The sequence below is a fragment of the Pleurodeles waltl genome, chromosome 1_1, assembly GCF_031143425.1.
Source record: "Pleurodeles waltl isolate 20211129_DDA chromosome 1_1, aPleWal1.hap1.20221129, whole genome shotgun sequence".
Taxonomy (NCBI): Eukaryota; Metazoa; Chordata; class Amphibia; order Caudata; family Salamandridae; genus Pleurodeles; species Pleurodeles waltl.
This window is the reverse complement of record NC_090436.1, coordinates 626,103,281-626,120,301: the sequence shown is the minus strand read 5'-3', so window position 1 is coordinate 626,120,301 and position 17,021 is coordinate 626,103,281. Positions and strand designations below refer to the sequence as shown.

General features: G+C 46.4%; 1 protein-coding gene across 2 annotated transcripts in view; it reads right to left on the bottom strand.

Annotated features, from left to right (window-relative positions):
- TRIM36 (tripartite motif containing 36) overlaps nt 1–17,021 on the bottom strand; it is a 340,171-nt gene that overhangs the window by 32,888 nt on the left and 290,262 nt on the right. The window lies entirely within an intron of this gene.

Genomic DNA, 17,021 nt, shown 5'->3' with positions numbered 1-17,021 from the left:
AGTCAACAAGAGTAAATCTATAGTGATGCTTAAATTGGTTGGCCTATGGCTGATCTCTAGTAACTTTGAACCAGCATTTACAAATGGACATGAAACTTGTAATAAAGTATACAAGTGTCCTAGAGTGATTGATATGTATTAGCAATGCATAGCTATAGTAACGTTTGTTTGTATCCAAAGTAGGTACAGATGTTTTTATATGATTGATTTTAATTTCAGGCCGAATGACAAGTAATCAAAGTGAACTCCCAGTAATCATGCTAATGCATAGAATTTGTATGAAACCCAACAGTGATGATTTCTATAGTGTATATAACCATAAAATTATTACATGTATCCCACATTAAGGAAAAGTGCTTTTGATTCATACAAATTTACATCAAGGTGTGCAATGTTTTAATACACAAGATGTGATTTTGAATTAGCTAGAGTTGGGATTCAGTTCTGGAAGAAACCACATTTGTTATACATTGTATTGAAGCTAACAGATATACATTAATTTACATGCTTTGACACTCCCTGTGAAGACTGGGTTTTTTAAATACGTAAATGAATGTCCTTTGTGTAGTCAAACTGGGCCTGTGACGGTAAGTGAATTGAAATATCACACACCTGCGCAGGCCTCCACTGTGTAGCATGCATTCATTATTTTGAAACGTGAGCAACAATCCTCTGACGCTAAGTGAACTGAAACATCAGCTACCCGCACATGCCTCTACAGTGAAGCATGCTTTTATGGGTTTTTTAAAATAGGAGCTAGAAGTAGGCATCTATAGAAGACCATGTTAGTATTTGGGTTTATATATTTGTAAGCTGTACAGTTTTCAGAAGCTGAACAGATAATGTCTGAGAAGCCAGGTATATTTCTCTTCTCCCAATCATTGTTGCAGGTATGTTCTAAATGGTATATTTAGGGGCAGAAGTGAATAGTATTTATGGTTTAAATAGATTATTAAACTTGTACTGCCCAGGTAGTCAAACAAGTTGCTCATTCAACAGATCCAATGGCCTAACAGTAGTGGTGTCGAAGACTATGGGCCTGATTTAGATCTTGGTGGTCGCACCGCCAAGTGGCGTCAACAGCAGACCCGAAAAGATCGTCAAGCCAACTATGTTACACCCGCCCGTCGTATTTAGATGGTGCAGTTCTGCAAGCGGAAGAAATGGAGACAGATTGCTGACAGAAGGAGACAGTGTCAGAGCCCAATGGACTTCGAACAATGGCGAGAGCAATGGAAGACAGGTAAGTGACAGTCGCACACTATCCCTTAGCCATATGTGTACCCCTGCACTACACAATACGCCACATACACACAATAACCCATTGCCATTCCAACACAACACAACCTGTACATGCGGAAAACACACATTGAAATACATCCATGACACAACATACACACACCATTGACATTACAACCACACATAACACAAACACGACAACCAGCACCTGCACACTCAGCTTAACAAACACGCACACAAGCACAACTAAACACATCTCAACAACATCTGCCACACAACAACCACACTCACTTGAATGTGTCACACGCCAACACAACACACACAATATCAGTCTCACATGCAAATGACACACAGACACAACCACATCACTCACTACCTCCACCTTACCCAGCCAGTCCAAACACACATGTACTGACTCACAAACAACTCGCAGCACAACATGACAGGTACAGGTCCCTTGGAAATGTGCACACATGGACACAATTGACAGATGTGAACATACTGTCACTGTGATGCAAGCATTCATTTGCCCATGAATACTGGCACCACAATGGGAGTTGACTATGTGTGCGATGTGTTGTGTACCAGTGTGTCTCCATCCGTGTCTAACCCACTTGTGTCCCTGACGCATGCATGTCACAGTGACTTAAAAAAATTAGTAGCATGTATATGCCTGCAGTGGCCCAACCTCCCGGGCTGTGTCCACCCAACGTACCCTAGCAATGCGGCGTCCCTACCTTCAAGTTCGGAGATGCGTTTCTCCGTAGGTCGGTGGCAGCAGCGATGGCAGGTGTTGTCCAGTCAAAGACTGGGGTGGATGGGTAAAAAATGTGAGTTTTCACCCCCATTTCCCTACATATCTGCCAACTCAGACATTGAGATCGGGCCGCCACTTTTTTCCAGCAAGGCACATCCAAATCTGCACAGTGGAAAGGGTGTCTGGGGTTCCGTCGTCAGCTACATTTCCCTACTGCACCATCTATAGGCAGTCTTTCTTGGCAGAGACGGCGGTTTCGAATGCGGGCTTTCATCTGTGAGACCGCCAACATCTAGATATGGCTGGTGGTCCGGCACAGCAGCGGACAGGTTTTCAGTGGAACCGTTACCAGCAGGACCGTTACCACCAACATCTAAACCAGGCACTATATCTGGGACAGAGAAGCAGGCTCTGTGGGCCTTGCTGGTTCTTCTTTCCCACTAGCTCCTGGGACTTTACGGCCTGTTTCTACGGGCTCTTTTCTGTGTGACTGATAATTCCTGGGCTGTCCTTTTTCCAATTGTTGTTGATCTGATTTACTTGGGGACCTAAATAGGGGACTACTTGCTTCCCTCTGAAGTAAGCTAGCTCTCTGACCACAGCGCGTAGGTCCAGAAAACACAAACTCTACAGAAGTAACAAGTAAATATCAACACAGAAAATGCAATTTTTAGATTTTAATTGGTATCAACACATGCTTTTGGGTAAACAAACAAACCAGAGGTTCTGATCTTCAGCAGACACTCAACCCTCTGGAATGACTCCTGGTGGGAGCACAGCTCGGACCCACCCACACACCAAAAGACGTCTGCGTCATTCTCGACAGCGAACTCTCCATGAAACTCCAGGTCAACGCTGTTTATCCAGCTTGCTTCCACACGCTCCGCAAGATCTTTAATTGGCTGCCCATCGGCACGAGGAAGACAGTGAGGCAGGCCCCATCTCTAGCCGACTAAACTACAGTAATGCAGTCTATGCAGGTACCAATACCAAATCATGCAAAGACTCCAGGCGATCTAGAACGCAGCTGCCAGATTTGTCCTCAACCTGCCCAAGAGAACCCACATCACCCAGCACTGGAAGGACTGTCATGGGCTCCTGATCCCGAAAAGATGCCACTTCAAGCTCCTGATCCAGGTCTACAAAGCCCCCAATAACCAAGGACACACCTACCTGAACCACTGTCTTCACCTGCACCAACTTACCAGGAACCTCCACTCGGCACACATCATTTGTCGCAAAGATACCATGCATATGCCACTGCCGAGCCAGAGGAGACTCCTCCTTCCGCCAAAGCCTGGAAAGCCGTCCACACCACACCCTTGCTAACCCACTTCAGAAAGGGACAGAAGACCTTGCTTTTCGAATAAATACTAGCCGCAAATGCCTGGATACCTGCTTAGGTAACAAGCAGCGCTATACAAGTAACACCTGATTGACTGATTGATTGACTGATATTGAGAGGTTTTTCTCATTCAGGGGCCGTATTACATTAAGGGTCAACTTTAACTAGGTGCATCAGAAACAAACAGGGATAGGACACACCCTCTTCCTGATAATGCACTGCCCCCTCGGGCAGCTCTGAACTCGCACTGCCTTTGGGCACTGCATTACTGAAAGACAGGCCAGATGACTCAAGCAGCCGGTCCACATTTCACAATGAAGAACGCAACCAGCCTGCAATTTCAAGGGCAAAACAATCCCCCTGCAGGTAGGTACACTGAGTGATTGCAGCTGCCAGTAGGAGGATGCCTGAAAGGGGATCCAAGGGACTTCATTCCCCTTCCTCCAGAGGGATGCCCTTGTTGGGCGCACTGACTGCTTAGCTCAGTCAGTGAGCCTCCAAACCCCTTCTTTGCCACTGAGCTCGTCCATAATATGGTGAAGGTGCTGAGACAAAGGGCTGCCCTCATTTGCATGAAGCCATGCAAATAAAGGAAGAGCCCTTCGGGCTAGAGACAGCACTACATGCGTGCTGTCTGTATTAAACAAAGGGCCATGCAAGTGTCTGCAGCCCCTTCTGTAATACTAAAGTGTGTCCGGGGTTCAAGGTGCAGGCACACACTCCTGCTACAACCCCAGGACTCATAACATAGTACAGCACCTGGTGGTTATTTCGCTAAATATATAAAATGTATTAAGTAAGAAATATGCGACTGTCACCATTTCTAAACCTAAAAGCAGAAATAAACATACACACATTGAATCATCCATATAATTAGTTCCCAAATAGGGTAAACTGTCAACAATTCATTGCCATATTAATGAGCCCATGCCACATTCTTTAAAATTAACAATACATTTTCTGCACTTAAATCTTCAACAGTCAATAAGTCGTAAATACAAAATAATTTTCTTTAAACTAACAAGTAAGTTTCTTACTTTTGGTAATTCTCTTTCTGGTGGATACTCCAACTGCAGATTACTCACCTTAGTATACTCCCCAAGTACCAGACTAGCTCCAAAAGAAATTTGTTACTTACCCTCTAAGCATCTGTTCGTGGCATTTAGAGCTGTAGATTCACATGCTTTGCATGCTCCTGCCATTTAATGTTGGGTCCGGATGTGTGCAAGTTGTTTTTCTTCAAGTGTTTTGAGTCAAGAGGTTGAGTGATTCTTCCTCTGTGATAGTGCGCATAGGCATTGACTTCATTGTTAGATGATTTTCCTGCAAGAGGGTGAGAATGGAGTGTATGAGTGTAAGTAACGCGATGTCCATGTGAATTTAATGTACGAAAAACGACAACAATCACAGGTCTCCAAGGAGAGGAGGGTGGGCGCATGTGAATTTACAGCACTATGTGCCACAAACAGATGCTTTTAAGGTAAGTAACATAAAGCAGACCCCCTCATAAGTGGTGGCCAGCCTGTGGGTGTTGCAGTTTGTTTAAAAAGGTTACATACCACTGCTTGACCTATATTGGCATGCTAAAACATCCATATAATATTTCGTGAAGGTGTGTGGTGTGGACCATTTAGATGCCTTACATATGTCAGCTATTGGAATATTTCCTAGGAAAGCCATGGATGCTCCTTTTCTTCCTAGGAGAGTGTGCTCTAAGAGGTGTAGGTAAAGTTATTTTGGCTTTAGCATAACATCTTTGAATGCACTTAACTATCCGCCTGGCATGCCTGATTTGTATGAAGGGTTCCCTTTATGGGGAGGTGAAAATACAATGAAGAGTTGCTTAGTTTCTCTGAAAGTTTTAGTTCTATCAATTTAGAACATAAGAGCCCTTTTAACATCTAATGTATGGAGAGCCATCTCCGCAATTGAATCTGGCTGTGGGAAAAAACTGGTATCTCAATTGAATGATTGAGGTGAAAATGGGAGACAACTTTAGGAAAAAAATCTAGGGTTTGTGTGTTGAACCACCCTGTCTCTGTGTGGCTGGAAGAAAGGTTCTTCCCAGGTTAAACCCTGGAGCTCACTAAGACCTCTAAGTGAGGGCATGGTGACTATAAATGACACTTTCCAGGAAAGAAACTGAAGGGGGCAGGTATACAGTGGTTCAAATGGAGGGCCCAGAAGGTGTGTGAGAACAATGCTAAGATTCCATGAGGGCGCAGGTGGAATCTATGGTGGAATAACTCTTTTGAGCCCTTCCACAAAAGCTTTAATGACTGGTATTTTGAATAAAGAGACATTTTGCCTATTCTCTAGATAGGCATCCATTGCAGCAAGATGTAATCTTATAGCTCTGAAAGATAAACCAGCTTTTTGAAAATGAAGCAAATAGACAGTTTGTTGTACTTTGGCTTTGAAAGGGTCAATATGTATGAATGACAGCAGCAGACAAATCTTTTCCATTTTGCCACGTAGGAAGCTCTATTCGTATATCTACGGGCTTCTTTAAAAATGTTCATAAATTCAGGTGGCAAATTAAGGTAACCAAACAATGACCTCAGGAGCCAAACCGCAAAGTTGAGAGCTTTGGGATCTAGGTGCCTGATTTTTCCATGGTTCTAAATGAGAAGGTCCGGTCTGTTGGGGAGCTTCTCCTGTGGGACTACAGAGAGGTTTAGTAGTTTTGTGGACCAGGGTTTGTGAGCCCAGGTGCGAGCTATGAGGATCATTGTGAGAGACGTTTGCCTAATCATCCAAATCAGAAATGGAAGGAGGGGGAGAGGAGGAAAAGCGTTGGCAAATATCCCTGACTGGCCCATCCATAATGCCTTTCCCTTGGATAGTGGGCGTGGGAACGTGGAGGCGAAGCCTGGGCATTTTGCGTTTTCTGCTATTGCAAAAAGGTTTTTCTGAGGGAACCCCCATCTGTGGAAGTTTGGGAGGAGGACTTGTGGGTGGAGTTCCAATCGGTTGACTTGTTGCTGCATCCTGCTGAGGAGGACTGCAAAGTTGTTGTCCGTACCTGGGAGATATTCTGCCAACAGGTGTATGTTGTGATGTACTGCCCATCTCCAAATAGCTTGTGAAACGGGATAATTGTGAAGACCGTGTCCCTCTCTGCTTTTGTAGACAGTACAGGGCTGTCATGTGGTCTGTCCAGACTAGGACAACCTTGTGAGTGAGGTGAGATAGGAATGGTAGGTGAACAGCTAGAAGCTCTAGGTAGTTGAAATGGAGATCACAGTGATCATTGTCCTTTGTACCCTGTGAGATAATTTAGATGTGTGCACCCCATTCCGTAAGCAATGCGTCCGTTCTGACACAGAGATGGAGAAACAGGTTAAGAAAAGGCAACCCTTTCAACAGGTGTTTGGTGTGCCACCGTTGTAGAGAGTGAGGAGTTTGGCGGTCTATCAACACTAGATCCTCTAACTGACACTGTGACTGAGACCACTGTCGAGCTATACACTCCTGTAATGGGCGTATTTTTAATCAGACATGGGGTACTATGGCAGTGCAGGAGGCCATCATCCCTAAGAGGCGCATGACTGTCCTCACTGTGAGTTATTGATATGCCTGAAATTAAGGTAATAGTGTCTGAAGATTCTGTACTCTTGCAGAATTAGGAATAGGCTAATAATATGTGTGTTTAGAATAGCCTCTAAATAAGGTTGCACCTACAGATGATATAGGTGACACTTGGGAACATTGATGGTGTATTCCAAATGGTGTAGCACAGTGGTTCCCAACCTTTTGACTTCTGAGGACCCCCACCTTATCAAAAACTGGAACCCAGGGACCCCCACCGAATCATTACTGGAATCTGGAGACCCCCCCTCCCCCACTGAGTCATTACCGACAGCTGGAGGCTTAATCTGTTAAAATTATTACATTTTCTAAGCAGTCACAGGCCCTCCGAAGAGGCTTCACGGACTCGAAGGGCTCCCCGGACCACAGGTTGGGAAACACTGGTGTAGCAGATCTATTGTAATCTGAGTGTGTTATTGACACTGTTGGTGAGTGTTGGCTCTGATAAGCCAATCGGCCAGATATGGAAACACACAGACTATGTCTGCATAGATGGGCTGCTACCACTGCTAGACACTTGGTGAACACTTGGGGTGCAGTAGCCCACCTCTGCCCACTGAAAGGAAGGACGATGAACTGATTAAGTGTGCCACCAACCACAAACCTGAGATAGCTGCGATGAGCTAGATGAATTGGTATGTGAAAGTAGGTCTAGCGTAGCCATAAAGTCACCCTGTTGAAGAAGTGGAATCACATCTTGCAAGGTGACCATGTGAAAGTGCTCTGACAGGATGTACCAGTTTAGTGGTCTGAGATCTAGGATTGGGTGTAGAGACCCATTTTTTGGGGGGGATTAGGAAGTATAGAGTATACTCCTAAACCCTGGTTCTATGACTCCTTTGAAAAGGAGAACTTGAATTTCTTGTTTGAGCAATGTTTGATGTTCGTGTGATAATCTGTGAGTGCGTAGTGGAATGTTGGGAGGTGGTGTGGGAGTGAGCTCCAGACAATACCCATATTGGATAATGGCTATCACTCACTGGTCTGATGTAATTTCTTGCCATGTGGGAAGAAATTGCAAGAAGCAGCACCATGGTTTGATCGGGGGCACGAGAGGGATGTCACTGTTTAGTGGAGGGTGTTGTTCCACGTGGAGAGGCACCCCTTACTTCTTTCTTTAATTTTGTTGACTCTATAACAGCCACAATAGTAGCCCTGCTGGGAATGTGCTCTGGCCTTGTTGTCTCTGATAGGAAGTGTAGGCATCTGATGAGGTGATTTTTGAGCTCCCACAATAACCGGGACAATGAAAGGTCCCACGAGGAGCAGAGGTCAGAAGACTCCCCATTGCTTTTGCCGTTTCTGTGTCTTTTTTTCTAGTGTGGCATCCTCCTGAGACCCAAAGAGATGCTCCTTATCAAAGGGCATATTTAGTACATTCTGTTGTACCTCTGGTTTGAAACCAGACACTCTAAGCCAAGCATGGCACCTAAGTAAAATGTTGGCGTTAATTCTCCTAACTGCGGTGTCAGCAGAATCTGGTGAACACAGTATAGAGATGCTAGAGATCAATTTGCCCTCTGCAACCAGTTCTTGACCTCGTTTTTTGTGCTCACCTGGGAAATACTGGGTGAGATGCTCCATCTCATCCTAGTGGGTGTGGTCAGAGAGCGCCAGAAGGCCCTGACTATGCGCAGGGCACCAATGATTGGCAGCCTGAGCTGCAACTCTCTTCCCCGCAGCATCAATCCTTTTACTATCCTTGTCAGGAGGTGGGGTATCCCCACTTGCCTGCGAGCTGGCACGTCTGCAGGCAGTGGTGGTCACAAGGGAATTCAGTGGCAACTGGTCCCATATGTATATAGAGTCTGATCGCAAGTGCTTGTATTTCTTGTTAACTCTAGGTGTTATGACCCTAGCCCTAATGGGGTCTTTAAAGATATCTGCTGTATGTCGTAACATGCCTTTCACCATAGGGAAATACTGTGTAGCCCTATGGGTGCTGGAGGGTGTGGCAAAGAGAAAGCCTTCCTCTAGAGGCTCTTTATTAAGTTCCACATCATAGAAAGCAGTGGCTCTGGATATAACCTCCTGATAAGAGGTGGCGTCATCATGAGGAGAAGGATGTGCAGAGTAGAGATCTTTATCTGTGGAAGGATCAGCATCGTATGTATCCCAAGGGTCATTTCGTGGTGGTGCTGCAAATGTGTCCTGTGTCCCACTATACCCAGCAGTGTTTGACTGAAAAGACCCCTGTGGTAATACGTCTAATGAATCTTGTCCATCATGTGGTAAAGATGGCAAAACTGGTGGTGGAGGAGGTGGAGGTGATGAGGCATGCGGAAGGGGCAAAGAGCTGATAGCCTTGTCCACTTTTTTCCTCTGCTTGGGAGGAACTGGCATGTTCAAAGCCTCTTCAAAAGTCAGCCTCCTTTCAGGTGGTGTAGGAGGCGTAGGAGTTGCAGCTGTGGCAAAGATGAGTCCAGTGTTTGGCTGAATGTGAATCTGTTTTTGCCTCATGTCCAGCTGTTCCAAGTCTATGCAGGATTGGCTCCACTGATATTTCAGATTCGGACTTGGCAGTCTGCTTTGAAGATCTCGGTTCTGGAGATTTCAGCTCTTAAGTGGATTTCAGCTTCAGTATCAAAGCTCCCCTCGGCGTCAAGGTGGTGAACTTCGACGGGCAACTCGGCACTGATGATCAAATTGGCACTGGGGGAGGTTCCAGTGCTGAAGTACTCGATGAGTAAAGTTTCCTCTTCAATGGAGGTTTCAGCACCGAGCCAGTGGGCGGGGTGTTCGAATCAGCTGCACAGTGCCAACCATGGGCGGAAGGAAGGGAATGGTGGACCGAGGGCCTCGAACTGTCAACTGTAGGTCCAGAGGAGCAGAGTGTCTCTTGGTGGGATCTGGGCGATATATGGGGGCAGGGAAGACCATACTCACAGCTTGTTCAGCTGGCTTCACATCCTCCATTTTTATGTCAACTTAAAGGTCGGAGCCGGAACTGCCCTCGACTGAGAATGCCTCTTCCTCCGCAGACAACGGTGGAGCGTGGATTTCTTCCTCCTCACCGAAGATATCTGGAGTGCTGTCAATGGTTTTGCGTGAAATTTCCAGGTGATGCTCTGGAAGGCCTTGAAAAGTCTTTTTCGAACTGAAAGATTTACACTTGTCACGATCCGCTTCATTGTGCAGACCAGGCATTGGTTGTCCAGGGATATTTCGCGTGGCAACGCAGGTAGTGACGGAAAGGTATCTGTTTCATCATTAGTCTGGCATTCTCAATGGGGTGTGACAGTGTCTGAAATAGGCCCTCGGAGGGCCACAGCTGAAAGGAACCGAAGCAAAGTAAACGAGGTTCGATACGCAGATGGATAAGCATAGAAGAACAATACCAACGACTATAGGATATGTGAACCAAATGGAAGAATACCAGAACATTACCGGCGAAAGGATGGGATATGTGAATTGAAAGCGAACTGTGACAGAGTCAACAACGGAGTGAAGCCACCCATGTCCAAACCAGATGGTGGAAAGAAAACAATCCAACACTGGAATCGATGCTCATATGCACTATCACTGAAAGGAGTCACTTGACCTCGTGACTTGAAAGACTTCTTCAAAGAAAAACGACTTGCAAACAACCAGACCCAACATTAGATGGCAGGAATATGTAAAGCATAAGGCCCTTTTGGGGTCCTGTCGATGAAGCCTCTCCTCCTCTTTCAAGGGGTGAGGGGTCCAACGATTGCTAGCAGACTGATGGATTGTCCAACATGAAAGATTGTCACAACTTTAAGCAAGAATGCAGCTGGAGTCCTCAGCATCAACTTGTTCAGAAAAGAAGTGGTGTATGGTGGTTAAAATAAAAAGTGCCTAGCGCTCGCTCACGCAATGACCTGACGTAATCACAATGAGGAAGACAGTCTTCAAAGTCAGGAGGTGCAGAGAGCAACTGTTCATCACTTTGAAGGGTTTACACATCAGGAAGATCAAGTTAAGATCTCATTGTAGCATCACAAACTGTTTGGGTGAGTACATGCGAGTCAAACCTTTAATAAAACTCATCACAACAGGTGACTTAAGTAAGGATGTCTGTTCCATTAAATGTAAACAAATAAACTTCAATGGTGCCCACTGCCACAGCTTGGTCAACCTGCATGCATGTAGGTGTAGATTGTACAGATTCTGTTGGACGATCTTGCTCTGTTGCTGTAACAAAAGATCCTTCTGAGTGGTGGCCTAAATCGAAGAACAGAAAAACATGTCCAGAACTTCTGGGCACTATACTGTGCTGGGCCAAGCTGGTGCCACTAGGATGACCCAGGCCCAGTCATTCTTTGATCTTTTCCAGAATTTTGGAGAGGAGAGGCAGAGGTGGAAAGACACACAGCAGTCCTGTGTTCCATTCCAGACGGAATGTATCTCCTAACGAGTGTTCCTGTGCGAACTCAAACATACAAAATGTTTGACAGTGTGTGTTCTGGATGGTGTCAAAAAGATCTAGCCAAGGATCTCCCCAGTGCTGGATGATGCCATGCACCACCTCAGGATGTAGACACCACTTGTGTTCTCCTGGAGGCCATTTGCTCAGGTCATTCGCTCTGGCATTCAGGGACCTGCCAGGTAGTTTGTCATCAGGAAAGTTCCTTTTTGCTCCAACCAACTCCACAGGGACAGAGACTCCTGGAACATGCATGGTTTAGGACCCCACTCCGCCCTGCTTCTGGCAATACCCCATTGCAGTGGTGATGTCCATGAGAACCTGCACCAGCCTTAGTTTAATCGACAGCAGGACGGTCTTCACTACCAGTACAATGGCCCACAACTCCAACAGACTGATAGGGAGTTGGGTTGGGCTTCCACATGAGACCAGAGTCCTCTGATCTCCATCTCACCCTGGTGACCTCCCCAAGCCAGCAGGGATGTGCCCATCATTATCGTCAGCTCTTGCAGGGGGTGGCAGAGTCGGGAAGTAGAGAGAAGGGCTTACCAGTAGACCAACTGTGTTTGAGTAGCCACCACTACAGATTACAAGCTGGTACCTCCAAGACCTAGATGAGAACTGGCAGGTTTCTTTGATGCTGAGCCCACTGGAGCTTCAGATTCTACTGCAGAGCACACATGTGCCACATGGTGTAGCTGACAAAAAGGATACAAGAGGCTAGGAGGACAAGAAGCCTCAGAGCTGCTCTAAGCTAGATCTTAGCGTCTATGTCCTGGACTCACTGAAGCAAAGGGAAGGCCCATGTGTCCAGGATAGCTCCAAAAAAGATAGAGGTCAAATGTCCAAAACAGAACCTGTCCTCCTTCAGCACAAGGAAACAGCAAGAGTAACAACCCTCACCTTAGAGTGTAACACTCGCACCTCCTGCAGCACAATGCACAGATTTGCTGATATTGGGGGGGTGGAATAAACGGAGGGAGAATTTGCAGCAGGGCAAAAAGAAAAGGCAGGGTAAAAACATGTTGAACAATTTGAAAAATGTATCTGCCCAACTTGATCGATTGCCGCCCTGGGAGGAAATGATGAATCCTGCTGCTTACTGAATGGGTATGCACTTCTAAAAGCAAACTAAAGTGGTTTGGTGGCTGCTACAGCTGGGGGAGAGGCAGGAATGATGGTTCTGCTGGCCTGTGCGCTGCCTCTCAGACCCATGGCCAAGGCTTTGAAACTACTGGAGTGACTGCTGTACTGGTTGGGGAAACTGCCTCAGCCTATATGCCAGCCCTTGGGAATAGGCTCTAAACCTTTAGAATAGGTGTAGTAACTGCTTGGCAGGGGTCAAAAGATCCAAATAGTACACCATGGCTCTACTTTCTTTATCGCTCATTAGCGCAGAATCTGCTTTCTTGATGAAAGGCTACTGTCAAATCCACGAGGGAGTCCTGTTCATCGCATGAAAATTGTGTAAAATGCATACATCCATGTCAACAAAGTACAACTCTGGTACTGACTGCCATCCCCATGCAGCCAGTAGAACAGCACAGTTAACATATTTGGCTGTGTCTTTTACATCATGAATTGTCTGAGCAAAGTCCTCTGGGACGGTCGTCAAAATTTCCTGACCATGCCGCACAGGGCATGCCTTCAACGACCCAGTAAGTACACAGCATTAACCAACATTAATGCCAGACTGATGGAGGAAAATATACCCTTGTCGGACACCAGAGAAGCTGTGGGGAATTCATTGCTATTCACTACTGGGTGAGGCCCGAATCATGAAGCTCTTTGAAGCAGGAAAATCTGTTAAGAAAATCAGAAATGCCGGAAGCTCGCCTGTGGAGGTTGCCCATCTGCCTGTTTACAGAGAGGCAAGAATAGGGCTTTTAGCATGGGCTGAGCAAGGTCGCTGATGAGGTCCTCATTAAAATGGAGGAAGAGTTCAGAAGTAGCTGGCCCAGACTGCAAAATTTCTGTCAAGACATTTGCTTGGGTCTCGAATGAGGACAGCTGCAAATCCAGGACATCACTGCAAAAGGAAGCACTTTCTTCCATTGGTGCTTCAAGTGGTCAGGCAAGCCCTGCCTAATGAATGAGAGCCTACTGGCCTCTTGCAAATCCACGTCAAAAGCATCATCTGTGTAGTGAAGGGGAAGAAACTCATCACCATTATCATCTACATCCCATGTTGACCCTTGATCTGAATCTGAGGCAAAAAGATAATGGAGCATCTGCTGGCATGTGCACCATGGTAGAGGCAAGGAGTCAAGAGTGTGGGTCTATTACAACTGGTTGCACTTTTATAATCTCGTAGAGCAATGGTCGAGATCAAGCTGAAGTCAGTTTGGTATCCGACATCGGTGCTATGGAAGTCTGCGCCTGCGTTGAAGTGCCTCGGGTAAGCCTGACTTCCAGCCATAGAGCTGGCAAGGAGTTGTGTACTTGCTCTAGAGATCCCTTGGGCCTCATATGTTTCTCAAGAGTGAGGGGCTACCATTTCAAGTTGCAGACACCCTCCTTCCACTATTACTTCCACCATCTCAATGGGGACAATCTGAGAATGCCTCCTCAACTCAAGGTCTATACCTTGAGACTGAGGTTTTGCCTGATAGTCCAGGATTTCTTGAGTGGACTCTCAGTCCCCTTTAAGGATGACACACACCGTGCAATGCAGGGGTCAGCATGGTCCAGAGTTCGTCGCTTTCACACTGCAGGCAGCACTTTTAGGCCAGAACTGGCCTCACCATTGTCAGTCTTGGGGTCCTCTTATCAGAGAAGGTAACCCCTATCCATATGGTCCTCAAACTTTGAATGACATCCATCTCCTACCCCTGCCCTTCTCCGGGGCCTCTTTAACCTCTTTTTGAGGATAGTACCTCCAAAAATCTTTTCTAGTGGGGAACACTGGGCATCTGCCCCTCCCCGAATTGTTTCTTCCTGGTGACCATTCACTGCCAGATGTGCAGTCTATATACATTTGACATCCATCTCCTACCCCTTGCTCTTCCCTAGGGCCTTTTTTCCCTTTGTTTACGGACAGTACCTCCAGAAATCTGTGCTACTGGGGAACCCTGGGCATCCATTCCTTCAGAGTTTTTTTCTCACTGGTGGCTGTTCAATGCCATGTGTGCAGGCTATGTTCATTTGGGGACAGACAATTACCCTTCTTTGGGCAAGTATCTTCTCGTATTCTAAAGAAATCATGAGCACAGGGCAGTCAGACTCCACCAGGGACATTCTTCATCCTAAAGACTCCTCCCTGCATATAACGTTGTGACAGACCAGCCTTCACACCGCCAGGGTCCTGCTGGAACAGATATCCCTCAGAGCAGTGACATGTACCCCATTTACTAAGGATCTCTGGAAGTCCTTACTACAACTCTCCAGGATCACTAGCCTACCTTTTAAGTCCACTTCCCAACCAGGGAACACTAGGGCATGCTCTATCCTTCACTCCTGGTAATAACATCCCTATAGTATTAAAGTAACCAGTCCTGTGGAGTGCCCACTAGCACGTGATTTCCTGGGACATGAGGCATTTCCCTTCCTAAAACCTGTCTGTAGACAGTCGTAACACTAAACCAAGGCCTGGTGATATGGATGATGGGATTCTTCCCACCCAAAAAATCACCCTTCATAGGCTCGAGTTGGGAGGCCTTCCTCCTGGTCAGAATTTAGGGAACTAAAGGGGTTCTCATTTTTAATCTTCTGCTTCTGGTCACTCCCTGGAATCTTCTTGGACTCTCTGGTGCTGAGTCAGAAATGTACTTCCTTCCACGCTCTCTAGGAACAGTCTTACTGGATAAGTCTACAAAATTCTCCCAAAACAGGTGTAACTGTTTCTGGGCATCTCTAACCTGCAGACAATACTTCTCTGAGACGGATGTCACACTGAATGCGCATGTGAGGGCCTCCTTCATGAGGGCACACTTAACCTGGTCAGCTGCATCTAGGGCCAAAAGTGTATCCCCTCCCAATGCTTGGCATTGCTTCTACAGGATAACCTCCAAGTCCATCTCTGGGGCTTTAGAAATACACACGGCTACGTCAGAAGCTGCAAAGCACTTTTGGATGTCATTCTCACCACATTACCAAGTACCAGTTTGTTTGGAATATGGTCTCTGTGTTTACCTCTCCTAGGAACGTCTGAATCACTGCCACCATCATCACAGGACTCAATTGCCCTTTGGGTCCCCAAGCCCATCTTGCACTGGCTCCCCTTGTGGACAAGCAGGGCCTTCATATCTAAAGCCAACCTTTTCTACTTCAGTGCAAGTGTTTCAGCTGTCTTCCCCTCAGCTACTAGGGCCAAACTCTTCTCCTCAGCAGCCAAGGCCAGCGTTTGCTCCTCAGCAGCCAAGGCCAAATTTTACTCCTCAAGGCCAAGGATGCTCAGCTGCAGTTCTGAGTCCATCTCTGCCTGTCCTCCAGCTCTGATGGAGACAATCTATGTGTTGGACTTTTTTCCTTATGCAGGGTCATCCCCAATCTTTTTGCCTCTTTTTTCGGACCTGTTGCTGTTGGCATTAGAACTCTGAGCACTTTACCACTGCTAACCAGTGCTAAAGTGCATATGCTCTCTGTGTAAATTGTATGGTTGATTGATTTATCCATGATTGGCATATTTGATTTACTGGTAAGTCTCTAGTACAGTGCACTAGAGGTGCCCAGGGCCTGTAAATCAAATGCTACTAGTGGGCCTGCAGCACTTGTTGTGCCACCCACATTAGTGGCCCTGGAAACGTGGTTCAAACCTGCCACTGCAGTGTCTGTGTGTGCAGTTTTAAACTGCCAATTCGACTTGGCAAGTGCACCCACTTGCCAGGCCTAAACCTTCCCTTTTCTTACAAGTAAAACACCCCTAAGGTCGGACCTAGGTAGCCCCATCGGCAGGGTGCAGTGTATGTTTAAGGTAGGATATATACTAATGTGTTTCATATGTCCTGACAGTGAAATACTGCCAAATTCGGTTTTCACTGTTGCAAGGCCTCTCTCTCTTATAGGTTAACATGGGGGCTACCTTTAAAAATGATTAAAGCGTAGATTCCCTTTGGGAGCAGATAGACATGTGGAGTTTGGGGTCTCTGAGCTCACAATTTAAAAATACATCTTTTAGTAAAGTTGGTTTTGAGATTGTATATTTGAAAATGCCACTTTTAGAAAGTGGGCATTTTCTTGCTTAAACCATTCTGTGACTCTGCCTGTTTGTGGATTCCCTGTCTGGGTCAGTTTGACAGTTGGGCTTTTTGCATCTCTTTCTAGGCAGTGACACAAAGGTAGCTGTGGTGTAGCCTGCATATCCTGATGAGCCATCTGTGCTGGGAGGGAGGGGAGGAGTGATCACTTCCACCTGAAAGGGCTGTGCCTGCCCTCACACAATGCAGTCTCCAACCCCCTGGTGTGTGTCTGGGGCCTGGCCTGGGCAAGACAGGATTTCACAAACGAGAGACATTTCTTTGAAGTAAGCCTACTTCAAAGGGCAAAATGGGTATAAGAAGGGCATCCAAAACCACATACTTTAGATCACTTCTGGACATCAAGAGGAACCTCTGCTAGGAGAAGAGATCAGGAGAAATGCTGCCCTGCCTGATACTGTGATTTGTGAAGCTATCCTGCAGTTGCTGTTTCTGCCTGTGCCAGGGGTCAAAGACTGGACTTTGTGTGCCTTCCTGCTTGTGAAGAAATCTCCAAGGGCTTGTTCT